The sequence below is a fragment of the Amblyomma maculatum genome, chromosome 3 (genome assembly GCF_055883805.1).
Source record: "Amblyomma maculatum isolate TAMU_Amacu chromosome 3, ASM5588380v1, whole genome shotgun sequence".
NCBI lineage: Eukaryota > Metazoa > Arthropoda > Arachnida > Ixodida > Ixodidae > Amblyomma > Amblyomma maculatum.
The window spans coordinates 47767194-47783430 of record NC_139346.1 but is presented as its reverse complement, the minus strand read 5'-3'; the positions used below and the strand labels follow the sequence as shown (position 1 = coordinate 47783430).

Sequence of the window (16237 nt, the reverse complement as noted above, 5' to 3'; positions counted from 1 at the left end):
GCGGTACGGGCACGCCCGGTAAAGGTGACTGGCTTCACCGCAATGATAGCACAGGGGCCGACGATCCCGGGGCTGCCATACTTGACTTCTACGGGGTGGCTGGTAGATTGGCGGAGGGGAGTAGCGAGGCTGCATGCGGCTCCATGCGAGGTGCTCCATGCGGGGACCCTGCGGCTCCATTGCTGGAGCTGCGGCGTTGATACTATGGTCTGGCGGGGGAGCCTTACTCAGGACGGACGCGTAGGTGGGCCTCGCGTCAAACGTCTGGTGAGGAACGCGCTGCTGGGGAACAACGTCAGCAACTTGCTGAGCTGCCATACGCACCTCGTCCCGGACGACTTCAGCCAATGAAGGAAAAGATGCTGTGCTGCAAGGCATCCGGAGCGCTTGCAATTCCTCCCGCACGACCGAACGGATGAGATTGCGTAATGAGTCCATGTCACTGCCGACATGTACAGGGGGTGCGTCGAACCTAATGATGTTCACGTCACGGTTGTACTGACGGGCTCGGTGTTGCAGCGTTGTCTCCATGGTCGCTGCCTCGCTGAGAAACTCCGCCACAGTGCGTGGTGGACTGCGCACCAGTCCCGCGAAAAGTTCTTGCTTAACGCCCCGCATCAGGTGACGCAGCTTCTTATCTTCTGACATTTGTGGGTCTGCACGGTTGAAAAGGCGTGTCATGTCCTCACAGAACATACGCACGCTCTCGTTCTGGCGCTGAATGCGTGAGTGTAGCGCAGCTTCTGCTCGTTCCCGGCGGTCGGCGCTAGGAAACGTGGCTTTGAAATCACGACAGAAGGCTGCCCAGGATGGGAAGGAAGCCTCATGGTTTTCAAACCATGTCCGTGCAGACTCTTCAAGAGCGAAGAACACGTTGTGGAGCTTACGCTCATCAGTCCACCCGTTGTAACGAGCAACTCGCTCGTAGTTCTCAAGCCAGTCCTCGGCGTCCTCGAACACGTCGCCATGAAAAGAGGGGGGTGTTCGCGGCTGATGACACAGAATGTGGGTGGGAAGCCTGCTCTCAGATGTCATTGCAGCAGGTTCTACGGCCGTCTGAGGGTGCGTCGTCCTGGTAGCGGCCGGAAGGGGTCCAAATTCAGGGGGCTCTCCACGTAGGCGGCGGCCGAGGCGTTGATGTACGGGGGTAAGCTCCGTATTGACAGGTTGATTATGCAGGACTGGATCGATACCTGGCTATTCCTCCACCAGATTTGTAACGTAACGTTACAGAGAAGGCGCTCTGGCACTCTGGCACCGAAGAACACCAACAGCCAGTCAAGGCAGCACAAAAGCGCAGCACCGTATTGCTTCGTCGTCTTTTCCGAATCGCCCGTTCAAACCTTCGTCGTCTTTGAATGGCATGTGTCAATATTATCACTGACATCTGAATGAGGCCTTACACTTTGACCATAAAACATCAGTACGCTGTTGAATCATGGTTAAAGACAGTATTGCCTCAAAAGAACTTGTGTATATCGTAAGAAACCAGAAGGCAAGTAAATAGCTTAGATGTTTGCACCTATACGCGAGGTCCCTGCGTCCGAAGAGGGAAGAGGCAGTGCTACTTTTGGTATTTTTGTGGCGTAAATTTTGAACTGATGATGTTCACCGGGGACATGGTACCCAGATGATTCAGAACATTTCACGCTTCCAAGATGCACTAATGTCTACTTGAATTGGGTGGATGGTAGAGGTGGTGGTGTGCCAGTGCAAATATATTTGTCGGAATTCCAGCTATCAACTGAATTTACTAAGACTGCTAATGACTATGAACGTTTCTGCATTAGAAACGGAAACAGCATATTCGGTGTTGTGTATCGGCCTCCTAATGGTAGCGTTCTATTGTTTCTTGATTTTCTTGGAGATCTGCTTTCGCATGCAAACGACAATTAGTATGCATTGACACTTGCGATTGGTGGCGATTTCAATATTGATGTCCTGAAGGATTACGGCCCGGCTATCCAGTTCCTGTTACTTTTACAATGTTCTGGTTTTGTAATGAAATACTGTGCACAAAAAGAATTATAAATTCATCTACATCGTTGATATACATGACTGTTACAAATTTCATGTCAACCAAGTAATTTCTAAAGTCCTAGGTTGGGACCTGAGTGATCCCATTGTTTTGATTGTTTACAGACTGTAACCAACAGAGAAACAAGAAAGTGCAAAAATAAATTATAGTGATAAATCTTGACTTCCATTGCAAGGTTTCAGAGAGAGAATATTGAGCGTTGATTGGAGCGAAGTAATGATAACAGATGTTAATGCTTCCTATTATAAATTTCTAGAGCTTTTTAAGCAGTGCCATTATTCTTCCTTTCGAGTGAAAACATTTCGTAAGAGAAAAAATTAAGAAAACCTTGGATTTCTCGTAACCTACATTAAATGAATAAAGTTAAAATGTTTTACGACTTCCTTAAGTCTCGCGATCACAGTAAGAGGATAGCATCGAAGTCATTTAAAATTAACTTAAACAAGGTAATCAAAATTTCAAAGGATGATTATTACAGACGTATATTTGATAATGAGTGCATACATAAAATCGAGCTTATGTGGAAGGAAATAAACTCAATGTCATGCGATTGGCTGATGCCATTGCCTTGGTAAGTAACTCGGCGGATAAACTGCAAATAATGATTGATGACCTACACAGGAAACGTAGAAAGGTAGGCTTGAAAATCAATATGCAGGAGACTAAGGTAATGTTCAACAGCCTCGGGAAGGAACAACAGTTTATATTAGGTAGCGAAGTACTGGAAGTAGTAGGCGAATATGTCTCCTTAGGACAGGTAGTAACCGCAGATCCGGACCATGAAAAGGAAATAACAAGAAGAATAAGATTAGGAAGGAGCGAATTTGGCAAGCACTCACAGATTCCCAAGTAGCACAAAGTGGGCTATGACGTGGGGGCCCGCGTTGGGCCCGTGAAGGCAGCCCATACGGGCCCCATGCGGGATTTGCAACACGTACCCAGAGGGGTCCCGCGTCGACTGCCCAATTCTGCCGCTATCGGTCCCAATCTGTATCCGTATGGGCAGCCCAAATAGGGCTGTCCGCATTCAGCCCAGGTCGACGAATGTGGGCAGCACACCAGAATCATTAATGGGTCCCACGTTTGTGCAGGCAATGGCATCCCATTGATCAAGGGTTTAATTTTTAAGTCGATTAATCCCTCCAATACCTGAATTATACAGGCGCGGGAATTGCGAAATCCATTTCGCTTCGAGCTGACCCATGTGCTGCCCTGATGGGTTGAATCTGGCATTTTCGGGGCTGCCCAAGTTGTAATAATTATCAATTGCGAAATATTAAGCGCTATTTTTTTGCTTGTATGCGACACTCAGTAAAATGAGAGAAATTTATTCCCAACACTACAATAATGTGGGCTGACTCACATCAACCCCAACATGTTGGTCTGAATATTTAGTTCGGTGGTGAGTGTAGAATAGTAATGTCACAGGAAACATTTGGAGGTCGTTCAGTGCATACTCGTAAAGCGGCACAGTTACTGTTGCATATTTTCTGTCGATGCTGCCTAATTAACGTTGTTGTTAGAGTAAAAATTAGTAATCTTTATTCACAGCATAGATATGCTTAGGACAGTTATGTGAAACCATCAGAAGAGGCAATTAGTAGCCGGTATAACATGATTTACATAAATAAAATGGTGCCTTAAATATAGGGTGGAGACGTTTCAGAGCGGTAAGCCCGCCTACGGCCAATTTGGGGCCCACTGCGGCGTTTCATGGGCCGCCCCAATCGGGCTGATCTTAATTTTACCGCATGGACTACGAATATATGTTGCATTTTCCCGCAAGTACCCCAAGAAATACCCGTTTGGGCAGCGTGGCGGTGGGGTCGCTTTTCAGCCCGGCCGCAAACCATGCGGGACCTATTCGGTTTTTGCGTGGGCAGCCCCAATCGGACTAGCCCGTCTTCTATTTGCTTTAGGCCCACATTTGCATCGCATCTGCCCTAAATGGCCCCGCAAGAGACCGATGCGGGCAGAAGTGGGAAGGAGCAATTGTCTGCCCTGCTAACGCCCACGCGGAAATTATCTAGGTTTTTGGTGGGCAGCCCTATTTGGGGCCCCCCTGGAATTTTCTGCATGAATTCCACATTTTCGTCTGACCTTCCCTCAAGTACCCCTCAAGGGTCACATGTAGCCAATGTGTGGGCATACCCGTATTTAGCCCCGCCGCGGCCCATGCGGGACCTATTCGGCTTTTGAGTGGGCAGCCCCAATTAGATTAGCCCAGGCGTTTCCTACACAAACCCCAAATTTCATTTGCATCGGCCCTAAAATTTCCCAAGCGGGACCCTTGAGGGCCAGATGTGGGAATATGTACTCAGTTAGCCCTTTCCACGCCTATATAATGCCCAGATGGAAAAAGCAGGGGCAAGCCCAATTTGGGCTTGCCCGCTTGATCCCTAAAGCGGGCCCTCGTGGGTGTAATTGTGGTTGCCCAAGCCCAACTTGCCCATACGGGCCACGGTGGGCCATGTAATGTGTGCTACTTGGGTTATGACTAGCAGCTTACCGGTATCGCTAAAGAGGAAAGTGTATAACAGTTGCAGCTTACCTGTACTACTCGCCTATGGGGCTGAAACGTGGAGGCTAACCAAGGGAGTTCTACTTAAGTTGACAACTCAGAGGGCTATGGAACGAAACATGGTAGTGGTAATATTAAGAGATAGAAAGCGTGCAGAGTGGGTCAGAGAAATAACTCAACTTACTGACATTCTAGTGGAAATTAAGTGGAAGAAATGGGCATGGGCAGGGCATATAGTTCGAAGATAGGATAACCGATGGTCGCTTAGGGTAACAAACTGGATTCCAAGGAAAGGAAAGCGTAGCAGGGGGCGGCAGAAAGTTAGGTGGGCGGATGAGGTTAAGAAGTTTGCAGGGGTCAAGTAGATGCAGCTAGCAGAAAACCGGGTTACGTGGAGAAGTATGGGAGAGGCCTTCGCCCTGCAGTGGGTATAATCAGGCTGACGATGATGATGAAACTCAGTATTAAACTGGAATCCAAAATCAAACATCATCGATTACCTTGTCATTAATATTACTATATTAAAACGTGAGGAATTTGCGAGCTGCTTTATGGACTTTGTTGCACATATAGGTAACACAATGAACATCTGTACAGCTGCTACGTGTATCCTGAGATCTCCGCATTCTATTTTTTTAACCTACTTCTAAGGTAGAAGTAATATCAATGTTTCAAGGTCTCAAAAACACAATTATTCGTACAGCTGATAACCTCCGAATGAAGTCCGTGAAGTAAATGCTGGATGTTATCGCGCCTCTCATTCACATATTTTTACCGTATCGATTTCTACTGGTATGTTTCCAAGCAACATGAAGACCTAAAAGTATACTGCAATCCATAAAGGTGGGGATAAGAACATTTTTCTACTATCGTCCTGATTCAATTTTACCTATTTTCTCGACAAGATTTGAAAAGGTGAATAAAGCACTATACTGACAGTTTCTGTAGCAAACATGATCTCATAACAGGTCATCAATTCGGTTTTTGGAAACACCGTTCCCCAAAATGTGCATTCTTGGCCCAGAAGAAAATTATATTAGAAAACATGGAAAATATATAATGACACCAGGGTTAGTTTTGGATGTCAGCAAAGCCTTTTACCCCCCTTCAGGGATCAATGCCTTGTCGTGGCGGAGGGGCTTGCGAGACTCGATGAAGTCGTGAGCTCTGCTGTGTAGGGCCACCCAACATAGACAGATCACGGCAGAGAGTTCTGACAAAATGTGATTCACTGGAGAAGGTAATGGCAACCCACTCTAGTATTTCCTGCCAAGAAAACCCTATGGCCAGTCACAATACCATTAATGATATGGCGACGGAAGATGAGCCCCTCAGGTTGGGAGGCGTCCCACATGTAACTGAGGATAAACAAAGGGCGATTCCTAGTAGCTCCAGGACAAATGAAGCGGCTGGGCTAAAGCCAAAAGGACGCTCAGCTGTGGATGTGTCGGGAAGCGACCGGAAAGTCCGATGTTGCAAGGAAATGTATCACATAGCAACATGGAATGTAAGATCTATGACGCAAGGTAAACTGGATATCGTCAAGCGAGAAATGGACAGATTGAACATTGCTATCTTGGGTATCAGCGAGCTCAAGTGGACCGGAATGGGAGAATTTAACTCCGGTGACCATTGACTTTTATTGTGGCCACGAATCCAAGAGAAGGAATGGGGTCACTCTCATAGTAAACAGAAGAATGGGCAAAGCAGTGCTAGGGTACAACCCCAAAAACGACCGAATGATTTCACTTCGGATCCAACGTCACCCTTTCAGCATAACAGTTATCGAAGTCTATGCACCGACCACCACTGCTGAAGAAGCTGACGTTGAGAGATTTTATGCGGACCTACAATGCCTTTTAGACCGCCCCCCCATCATCAGACGTCGTTTTTCTCATAGGAGACTGGAATGCTAAGGTAGGGAGTGAAGAAATATCCGGAATTACGGGCAAGTTCGGTCTTGGTGAGCCAAATGAAGCTGGGCAGAGGCTAGTAGAGTTTTGTCAAGAAAACAACCTGACCATAACGAATACTCATTTTCAACAGCACAAGAGGCGCCTGTACACATGGACTTCACCGGACGGTCTGTACAGGAATCCGATCGATTATATTATTTGCCGGCAGAGATGGAGAAGCGCTATACAAGCAGTAAAAATAAGGCCTGGGGCCGATTGTGGCACCGATCATCAGCTTCTTGTTGCCAAGATTAAGCTTCGATTGAGGAAAACGCAGAAAACTAGAAGGCCTTTCAGGTATAATATAGATCAAGTTTCATTAGAATATGCTGTGGAAGTGAGGAATCGATTTCAAGAATTAGATCTAGAAGACAAAGAGCCCGAGGAGATGTGGACTGATGTTCGTGATATAATGCTAGAAGTTGCTACTAAGGTAGTTCCAAAGCAAAAGAAATGCAAGAAAGCAAACTGGTTATCTGAAAAGGCTTTGCAAATAGCTGAGGAAAGGAGGATGGCAAAAGTTATGGGGGAAAGAGAAAGATACTAGGTTCTCAATGCAGATTTTCAGAAAATATCAAGGAGAGATAAGAATGCCTTCCTGAACATACAGTGCCAAGCAGTTGAGGACAACAGCCAATTAAGGAACACAAGAGCTCTGTATAAGACAATCAAAGATATCAAAGGAAGCTTCTGTGCTAAGCTGGGCGTGATAAAGGACAAACGATGCAAGGACCTCACTGAAACCGCAGAGATAAAGAGATGGCAGGAATACACAGAACTGTACAAGAAGGACCCGAATGTGCAAACCCAACATAAGACGGTTGTGATCACTGATCTCGAGCCGGGCATCCTGAAGAGTGAAGTTGAATGGGCCTTAGCCAGCCTTGCTAAGAACAAAGCTAGCGGAATTGATGGCATCCCAGCTGAGTTGCTTCAAAACCTCAACCATGACGCTGTTAACATTCTGCATACATTATGTCAGAAGATTTGGACAACCCTGCAGTGGCCACAGGATTGGAGGAGGTTAGTTTACATCCCTATTCCAAAGAAAGGCAGTGCCAAAGATTGTTCCAACTACCACACGATCGCGCTTATTTCGCATGCTAGCAAGGTGATGTTGAAAATCCTCCAAGGTAGGCTGCAGCAGTATGTGGATCGGGAGCTTTCGGACGGGCAAGCTGGGTTTCGCAAGGGCAGAGGAACTAGAGACCAATTTGCCAACCTTCGCTGGATCATGGAAAAAGCAAGAGAGTTCCAGAAACCCATCTACTTCTGCTTTATTGATTATGCAAAAGCGTTTGACTGCGTAGATCACAGCAGATTGTGGCAAGCTCTCCAAGAGATGGGAGTTCCAATTCACCTCATCTGTCTCCTCAGGAACCTGTATGAAGGGCAACAGGCCACAGTCAGAACTGGGCATGGTCTTACTGATTGGTTTCCGATTGAGAAAGGAGTGAGGCAAGGCTGCATACTGTCGCCCTGCCTATTTAACCTATATACAGAGTGCATCATGAGGAACGCCGGTCTGGACGAGTCTTGAGCTGGAGTGAAGATTGCTGGAAAACGTATCAACAACCTTAGATATGCGGATGATACCACTTTAATGGCAGAAAGTGAAGCGGAACTCAAGAGACTTCTGATGCGCGTACAAGAAGAGAGTGGGAAGTTTGGGCTTAAACTGAACATTAAAAAGACAAAGATCATGGCGTCTTGCCCTATCAAGTCCTGGAGCATCAAGGAACAAGAAGTGAAAGCTGTGACAGATTTTCTCTTCTTGGGCTCCAAGATTACCTCGGAAGGAGACTGCTGCCATGAAATTAGGAGACGCCTGCTTCTGGGAAAGAGAGCAATGGTTAGCCTTGACCGCCTAGTAAAGAGTAGAGACATTAGTCTGGCAACGAAGATCCGTATAACTCGTGCTATGGTCTTTCCAGTTGTGATGTATGGATGCGAGAGTTAAACTGAATTGACGCGTTTGAATTGTGGTGCTGGCGAAGACTCTTGAGAGTTCCTTGGACTGCCAGAAGATCAAATCAGTCAATATTGTCGACCATAAACCCTGACTGCTCATTGGAGGGTCAAATTCTAAAGTTAAAGCTCAGCTACTTTGGTCATCTGATGAGAAGAGAGGAGTCGCTGGAGAAAGATTTGATGTTGGAAAGGTTGGGGGTCTCCGGAGAAGGGGTAGGCAACGAACGCGATGGTTAGATGGCATCCTCGAGGAACTGCAGATGAAGTTATGTGAGGTTAGGAAGATAGTGAGAGACCGGAGAGCGTGGCGTGACATGGTCCATAGGGTCACGAAGAGTCGGACACGACTGAACGACTGAACTGAACTGAAAGCCTTTTACCGGATAAATCATGGAATATTAAAAGACAAAATGAAGCGCTATCGATGCAGACGTGAAGCACAGGAATTAATTTGCTCATATCGTATGGGTCAATTACAATATACTGCTATAGACCTCCTTCATGTTTGTAAACAAACAAGGCGATCGAGGTTGCGCTGTTCTCGTCAGCGATCCCACGGTAGGCAAAACGCACGACCGCGGCCGGTGTACAGTGGCTAGCCGGGGCACTGTGGCCGCAAGGCAGTGTTATTGTGATTTGCAGGCGCCTTCTAGGCAGACGAAGTGACCATGTGCTAGTATTTCATGAGCCTCAGCGATGAGAACAGAAACGATACACTGAAAAACTCTACGTACACGGCGTGCAGCGTACGGACCCGCACGCCGTACCGATGGGGATTGGGTTCAAGGCGCACAAGAGAAGCGTTGCTGCCAGCCGAGGAAAATGAGCGACGTTGGCATCTATTTTCTGTTTTCTCCCAGAAAATTATGCATGGAACGCATCGAGAATTACAAAGCTTCGGATGCTTACAACTACTTTGAGTCGAGTAAGCTGACGGCGATTTTTCTCGCTCATAAATAGCGCTCGCAAACCGCGTACGAATAGTCCGCTCGAAGCATCATAGCATAATCGGAGGATTCTTCACACCGAGCGGCAAATGAGCGTTCTTGGTAAGCACGAAGCACCTCGCTAGCGTCGAGCGGCTGTATGGTTAAGATGATTTAGGTCAGCGTGGCAACGGTAGCCTTGACACCGCACGGTTTGCGCATCATTGCGTTATTGGTTGAGATCACAACGCTGCGCATCTGTTATATTTGCTTTGTTCGTGGGCGGCTGTCGTCGTTAAAGGTAGCAATTTTATTACGGGTAGTCGCGCTGTTAGCTTGCATTACAATTACGAGCTGCAGCGGCCACTGTGGTTCCGTGGGTTCCGGTAAAAACGTCCCAGGAACAAATGGCCCCGGATAAAACCTCTCCAAACAGATGCAATGAAACGTACTGCAAAGCCGAGCTTTCCCCTTGCCTGGTGCTTGGCTTGTCAGCGGTGAATTACGCTCATTGTAATCAACTTTCACTGTTTTTATCTTACATTGTGTTTATTGTTTTAGCGAACATTATGTATATTTTGAACCTCGCCGTTTTATTTTTTTTTTACGTTCTGTAGTTCTGTTTACTAAAAACGTAGACTGAGTTTCCTTGTGTCTAGCCGTCATAAAGTATGCTACAGTGCTTTTTTCTACCCGTCCGCTTGAAATTTGCAAAACATGGCACTGATGCCGTGTGTTCGCAAAGAAAAAAAAAACGTTATGGCGCCGAAATTTGTGCTGTCGAGGGCAAACACGTCTCTCGAATGTGTAATATTAGCCGGGTGATTAGACCTATATTAAAGAGCGATATTTCCCAGTTTGGAAACTGGGAACTATGCACTGTATAATACTCGCTGGATGTTATAGTGGTGGTTTTTTTTTTTCGTTTTTTTTTTCTTTTTGCAATGCTTTCTCGCCAAGCCTTCTCCAGTTCCTGTAAACCTGTAAAACACCCAGAGGGCATACTGCCCAAACAATAGTTGCATCTATTCTAAAAAAAAATAAAAAAGGGCGTCCAATAAGGTGTTCAATTTTTCGCGGAGTGAGTTCCGGGCAGATTTTCAGCCAATTTCTTCGGTGACATTTTTTCCTAGGGGTCGCTTCCTGATAGGACCTTTCTGGACGATTATTCCGGGGCTATATATTTCAGGGACCTTTTTTTCGGGACTGTATCTTCTGAGGAACTCTTTTCTGGGGCCGTTTTTACCTTCACCCGTGATTCCGTAGTTAGGGCGGCCCAGTTCGGTCTCGGCCACTGTGACCGCGTTTCAATGTAGGATAAACCCCACAACTCGCATTCACAATCAGCCGCTGTGAATACAAATAAAAGCGCTCGGCATAAATACAAAATGCAGCTCCAATCCAAATCAGTAGCTGTCAACGTGAAGTGGCAATCTTCATCAGGAAGTAGATTAAAATAATTTGGAGTGAACGCGGCGAAGTTTAGCCATGCAATATGGTACATCACGGATCGAGGAGTGCTACACAGATCACTTGCGTAGCAGCTCACTGCGCTTACATACACAGCAAAAAAAACGGGCTTGAGGAACAGTTTACAAAGGTAAAACATCTACGCATGCTGCAACAAAGAAACGCGCAGGTACATATGTTACCTGCGCCCCCGCGCCCGCACCAGCACTAAAACAGTACCAAGATCCCATCACGCGTCGTAAAAAAGCCAAACTCGAGATATTCGCGACCTTTGATCCGGTAGACCGCTCTGGCGTAAAGGTGAATAAGTTTCAGCTTAGCCATGACGAAGTATTTGCCACATATTCGATGAGCAGGCGTCGGTATCCAGCCTTGGCGCTTCACCGCGGCGGCCCACCACTGTTTACGGCGACCATTGTCGGCAAGAAACCTATGCAAGCTTACTAAACTTCCTCTTGTGTGTCTTTCAACACATGTCATAGCGACGCGATTAGTCGGCATGGTGCTCTGCATTCCCCGGCAGCAGCAAGCCATCGCACAATCACGGTAGGCAAAGCGACTGAAGCGTGTTTTTGCCTACCACGCGAAAGTCACTAACGACGACAGCGCCACCGCATTTTCGTGACGTAGCCGGAGTGAAGGAGGTCTATAGGCAAACACAAATCACGCTTGAGAAATACGGAGGCAGGGATGTCAGAGGGAACTACTTTGGGACATATTCTTTTCCTATTCTACATAAACGATATAGTCGAAATAAAAAAAAATTTCAAAATCGTTATCTATGCCGATGATTGCCCCATCTTGTTTCAAGGAAAAAAATCTTTTATACGCTGCTATTGAGGCAGAAACGTTTTGCGGCAGCTTAGATGAACGGGGCAAATCAAATTGCCCCGTGCTGAACGAATCAAAAAAAAAGTTTGTGTCCTTTCGTGCGCTGAGAACATTATCTGAGGTGCCTAAATGCATTACCCTTGGCCGTTACATGGTTTCGATCGAGAAATCTGTGAGAACTGGTGGCACTGTATTCAATGAACATATATCTCATGGAACTAGCAGTTTCAGTTCTTATTGGGTAAGCAAAGTGAAACTGTGTGCATAATAAATCGACACCATCATACTATCCCGACAGGATTAAGGGATTGCTGTGTAATGCGCTTTTCAGCTCTTATTTATGTTATTCTGTGCTGGTATGGGCCAACACCACAGAGGAAAACTAGCACAAATTCACAGTAGTGCAAAAAAAAGTGTCCAAGTTTTATCGTATACCGTGTATTCAGAACAGACAGCACCTCTTTTTGAAAAATGCCGAATCAATAGAGTTCATGACTTGCACAATCACACCCCCTTGTGTTCTTATAATAAAGCCGTTAAGGGCAGATTATGTGTTTCTCGACATTGCACATCTTGAACGTACCACGGAAAGCATACCCTCTTCGTCACCAACCTCCCTGGCATGTTCGCTTTTCCCGCGCAGAATACGGCAGAGATTTCTGTACACATTGCCAACAGCTTTAAATTACTTCGACTCATTATATGTTGACACTTATGCGTTAACAAGAAAAACGTTCGCAAGCGTGTTTGTATGAAAGTTAGACAACATTTTGTTTACAATCTTGTAGATTTTCTTTTTTTTTCTCTCATGCGCTACCCCGCTTTTTTTATTTTTCGGTCATGTTAACTTGTATTTTTGAGCTTACCGTTATTTTTACTACACATTTTATGCGTTTTAGCTTATTAATTCCAGTATTCACAACTTTTGCACCCTATGTAGAGTGCAGTGTATAAAAGTTCTTGTCACATTACAGTAGTATTACGTGAGCTAATGTTTCAATATTTTAATTTTTGAACAACAGTGTAATGAGAATTTTAATGTTTATTCAAATACAGCTGTAATGTTTCATTTTTGCAAGCCCATATGCTCTTGTACTGGTACGCGTTGTGTAACATATTTGTTTTGGTACTAATTTATTAATGTAATACGTTTCCCCGGCTGATGGGTGGCTGGAGCGTAGTCAAGCTGAAGTGGCGCAGCTTTTTCTACGTCCACCTTTTTAGCCTTGTAAAGTTGTGAAATAAATATAATTTGGTTGATTCATGGATTGACTGACTGATTGATGGATTGACCGATTGATTGATTGATTGATTGGTTGGTTGGTTGGTTGGTTGGTTGATTGATTGATTGATTGATTGATTGATTGATTGATTGATTGATTGATTGATTGATTGATTGATTGATTGATTGATTGATTGATTGGGAGGGTTCTCAGATAGAGTGGCGAAAACCGCGCCGGAGAAGCCGGCGGAAAGGAGGCTGTGAACTTCATCAATAATAGTCGTGTAAATAGCATGTCTGCCTGGCTGTCAGAAAAGATTCCAGGCTGAAGATAGCTAGGACCCCTTTAACTATATTCGAGTACGCGGAATCATAAGGACGCCGCTCCTTATTTATTAGTGGAGCAAACGGCCGGCAGATAAAATGAAATTTAATCTGAAAGTTGATGGTTAATAACGGCAGCGAACAGGTAGTTCCATGCTCATAAGTAAAAGCCTATTCCAATTCCTATGAAATAGAGAATAATTTTCACACACTGAGTGCGGACCGAAGACTTGTGATTAAGTAAAGAAATAAAAAAAATATCAACATACCTAAACGTTTTAACTATCCAATATTGTTGTTCAGGAAGCAGTAACCAACGGTTAAGAATATATTACACCTTTATGAAATTTGTGATCTTGCGGTCTATCTATTCATTGATTTAGAATACCAGCTCACAAACCCTTCAAAGCTGTCCTCCTCAAAGCACGGGAAATCGCGACAGACATTTGTCTGAAGAAATTCCTAAAATTCGTGATTCGTTCAATAAACACGATATTATAATGGAATTGAAATGATTAAAGTTGCTTCAGTTTTTCAGATGCTCCAGCGTTTCCTAATATTTGAACTTGACCGTACCTTTGAGAAATGCGACGGTAAAAGAAGCAATAGGATTTCTCGGCACTGAGAGGGTTACTGGCGATGTGAATCGAGCAACCTGAAACAGCACGTTCAGGAAGGTTCATATCGACTTCGTTCTTGGTTTGGTATGAGCACCTTGAAGTAAAAATTCATGTATGAGCAGTGGAAGCCAGCGACATTGAATTGTAGCGCATATCATAGCAGCTCATATTTCTAATCTTTTTTGAATACTACATTACGAAGCAGATTTAAGTAATAACAGGCTCTCGAAACGCACATAAATTTTTATGGCAGTAGCTTGCATATTTAGTATTTTAATATCTGCATAGTCGCGAAGTCGGGGCGTAATCAGAGATCGCAGCTGTTTTCTCAGCAACTTTGCACATCTCTAGTAAAATAAAACATTTCAGGAAACGACCTTTCCCTCCGAAATTCCGCTATGACACACACTCTTGAAAGAAGAGCGCTAAGTTGGTCTAGCTGATTGAGGTACCGTCTTTGCCAAAAGTAACCAGGCTGCATGTTTTGCTTCTCGCTCGTATTACAAAGCCAACACGGATTCCCAGAGTATCACAACTTGCTGAGAAGTGAGGACAGGAGCTCGCCTTTACTTTGTGCAGATTTACAGCTTCAGAAGTGGTACGAATTCTCTGCTACCATATGGAGAAGCGAAACACGCAGCTTGGTTACTTTTGGCAAAGACGGTACATCGGGAGAATGGGGCAATTGCACTAAAACACGGACAAGAGAAAATGAAACGATGTGCGAAGACTCGAAAATGTTGCTTATAATGAAAGATTGTATAAAATATATAGAATGTATAAAAGCTAGATGTTTAGGGCTATTAATCATCATCATCATCATCATCAGCCTGATTATACCCACTGCAGGGCGAAGGCCTCTCCCATATTTCTCCACTTAACCCGGTTCTGTGCTAGCTGCATCCACTTGATCCCTGCGAACTTCTTAATCTCATTCGCCCACCTAACTTTCTGCCGCCCCCTGCTACGCTTTCCTTCCCTTGGAATTCAGTGTGTTACCCTCATAAACCATCAATTATCCTCTCTTTGCACTACATGTCCTGCCCATGTCCATTTCATTTTCTTAAGTTCCGCTAGAATGTGGATAACTTGAGTTATTTCTCTGACCCACTCTGCACGCTTTCTATCTCTTAATGTTTCCCCTACCATTTTTCGTTCCATAGCCCTCTGGGTTGTCCTCAACTTAAGTAGAACTCTCTTGGTTAGCCTCCACGTTTCAGCCCCATAGGTAAGTACAGGCAAGATGCAACTGTTGTATACTTTCTTCTTGAGCGATACCGGTGAGCTGCTAGTCATAATCTGCGAGTGCTTGCCAAATGCGCTACATCCCAATCTTATTCTTCTTGTTATTTCCTTTTCATGGTCCGGTTCTGCGGTTACTACCTGTCCTAAGTAGACATATTCGCCTACTACTTCCAGTATTTCGCTACCTAATGTAAACTGCTGTTCCTTCCCGAGGCTGTTGAACATTACCTTAGTCTTCTGCATATTGATTTTCAAGCCTACCTTTCTACTTTTCCTGTCTAGGTAATCAATCATTATTTGCAGTTCATCCCCCGAGTTGCTTAGCAAGGCATTATCATCAGAAAATCGCAGATTACTGAGGTATTCTTCATCTACCCTTATCCCTAACTGCTCCCATTCCAACTCTTTGAATACTTCCTCTAAACAAGCTGTGAATAGTGCTGGGGAAATTGTGTCTCCTTGCCTAACACCTTTCTTTGTGGGAATTTTGTTACTTTCTTTATGCAGAACTATGGTTGCTGCGCAGCCACTATATATATATATATTGTGAGCCCTCCACGAATCTTCTTTCATTTGTACATACCATGGTCTTCGTCTTCCTCTTGTACATACCATCATCATCGTCCCGCGGCGCCGGCACCGGCTCCGGCGCGCGCTTGGGTTTTCTCCATCAGATTAAACGCTGTCGCGGCATACCTTGCCTTGCCTTCACGACCTTGCCGTCTGGACCTGGCCTTCTTTCACAATATATATATCTTCCAGCACTTTCACGTAGGGCTCGTCTACCCCCTGATTTCGCAATGCCTGCATCTCCGCCGAGGTTTAAACTGAGTCAAATGCTTCTTCGTAATCAGTGAATGCTATGTATGAGGGCTGGTTATATTCCGAGAATTTTTCTGTCACCTGATTGATGGTATGAATATGATCGATATTAGAGTACCGTTTCCCAAACCCTGCTTGATCCTTTGCTTGATTGCAGTCTAAGGTTGTCCTGATTCCATTAGCGATTACCTTAGTAAATACCTTATACATACAGGCAGTAAGGTGATTTGTCTGTAATTTTTAAGGTCCTTAGAGTCCCCTTTCTTGAGAATGAGGATAATGTTTGCATTTT

At 45.0% G+C, this 16237-nt stretch overlaps 1 protein-coding gene across 1 annotated transcript in view; it reads right to left on the bottom strand.

Moving 5' to 3' along the window:
* The window catches only part of LOC146194709 (uncharacterized), an 87609-nt gene extending 73590 nt beyond the window's left edge, over positions 1–14019 (bottom strand). Inside the window, exon 1 of the mRNA XM_084596623.1 lies at positions 13835–14019. The gene's annotated coding sequence lies outside the window, so the exon portion shown is untranslated. The remainder of the gene's footprint in view (positions 1–13834) is intronic.
* Between the last annotated feature and the right edge of the window lie 2218 nt (positions 14020–16237).